This window comes from Solanum verrucosum, unplaced genomic scaffold (assembly GCF_900185275.1).
Source record: "Solanum verrucosum unplaced genomic scaffold, falcon-dt-bn FXZP01000058.1, whole genome shotgun sequence".
Lineage (NCBI taxonomy): Eukaryota > Viridiplantae > Streptophyta > Magnoliopsida > Solanales > Solanaceae > Solanum > Solanum verrucosum.
In genome coordinates this window covers 93,906-95,819 of record NW_026020303.1, presented here as the reverse complement: position 1 = coordinate 95,819, position 1,914 = coordinate 93,906, and the positions used below count along the sequence as shown (strand labels likewise).

General features: G+C 39.1%; 1 pseudogene; it reads left to right on the top strand.

Annotated features, from left to right (window-relative positions):
- The first annotated feature begins 1,466 nt into the window (after positions 1-1,466).
- The window catches only part of LOC125834985 (NAC domain-containing protein 35-like), a 5,888-nt pseudogene continuing 5,440 nt past the window's right edge, over positions 1,467-1,914 (top strand).

The following is a 1,914-nucleotide window of genomic DNA, read 5'->3' as shown; positions in this document are numbered from 1 at the left end:
ATTTAAGATAAGAGGATACACCGATTTCCAAATGAGTTTTCACGAGTAGTTTTGAGTTCCATCTTCTTTAAGAGATAAGTTTTTTTGAGTAATTAACTCAAATGATAGAATGAGTTTTGTTTTAAAACATATGACCTGAGTATATTTTGGGAGTAGTATTGAGCACCAATATGGGGACAAGTTCATAATAGCTCAAGTCTCCATAAACCATGTAGCCATCGTGGGTAGAAAGGGTCATACATTGAAGATGATTCCTTAGTGATTTTTAGCATAGACTAGTGGATCCGCATAGTTGAGGCGTTCTATATCCCGGCAAGTTATATGACAATTCTGGCAGCGTGGGCGAGACAATGTATCATCACATAGCTCATAGTGATGGTTGTCGGTTAGAGAAACTCCTATAGAGTTATATTACTTTATTATATATGTATATTGAGTGGTTTCTTACTCTTTCAAGTGCTTTATATAAACTGCACTTTTACTATCGTTTAATTCTGCATTTGAGTTGAGTATCCATGAGGTAAGTGTTCTTTCAGAAGTCATTTCAAGCTTATGTCATGTTTAGTATTTCCCTCGCATGCTCGTACATTCAATGTACTGATGCCTATTGGCCTGCATCATTTTATGATGCAGATAGATATAACCAGGATCAACATCCAGCGCCCCGTTGATCCAATTGAGTACTCATATTTAGTTGGTGAGCCTTATTGCTTTTTGAAGGATCCCTTTTTCATTGTTTAGTATTTTAGTTGTTAGGATGACATCGGGTCTTGTCCTGACATCCCTAATTGTTTTTAAAGGCTTTATAAACAAAGAGTTATAGTTCTCTAGTCTTTCCATTTTCAGTTGTTTATGTTCAGACTTGGTTTGCCGCTCTGGCTAAGTTGAATGTTTATTTCTAAAACATTCTTAGTTATTTTAAGATAGTTGATTTAAGTGATTTTGATTTCTTTATTAATGCATAAAGTCTTCCGCTGAGAGTCTAGCCAAGCCAAGAGTTCGCTTGGAGTCAGCAATGGTTCTCAATTGGCAGTCCCGCCCAGGATGTAGGCTCGGGGAATGATAAACTTGGTATTAGAACATAGAGTTCAAGAGTGCCACGGAGTCTATGAAGCCATATCTGTTGAGTCTAAGTTATCGGTGCGACGCGTGTCACATCGATAATTAGGAGGCTGCAACATTTAAGAACTATCTCACTTCTTTCATATTCATTTCGTGCGATAGAGTTTATCTCTATGAAAGTTTCTTTCTAACTCATGTTTTTGCGTGTCTTTCATATCATCCTTCAACGAAGAGTTGTTCGAGGTCGTCTTGCTAGGAGGAACGTAGAAGAAGAAAGGGTACCTAATGCACCAGAAGTGCAAGCCCAAGGAGAGGTTACCAATGCAGAATTTCGGGAAGCAATTTGAATGCTAAGTCAAGTTGTGACTAACCAGGTTGGGCAATAAAGAGGGGCTCGATAGGAAATGGCTGATACTTCGAGGATCCGAGAGTTCTTGATGATGAATCCTCCGAGTTTCACTAGTTCAAGCACCACAGAGGATCCGGAAAACTTTGTAGAGGAACTACAAAAAATGTTTGAGGTTATGCATGTTACTGATGCTGAGCAAGTGGAACTAGTTTCCTATCAAATGGGAGGTGTTTCTAGGACATGGTTTTACCAGTGAAAGAGGGTGAGGTTGAGGATGCACCGGTTTTGAGTTGGGTTGTGTTCGAGAGTGCTTCCTTGGGGTGTTTACTTTCCTCGTGAACTAAGAGAAGCCAAGGTATGGGAATTCCTTACTCTTAAGCAGGACCATATGAGTGTTCATAAGTATAGTTTGAAGTCACCTAATTTCCCGATATGCTCCAGAGATGGTTGCAAATATGAGAAGCAGGATGAGTCTATTTATTGTTGGATTGTCTCATCTGTCA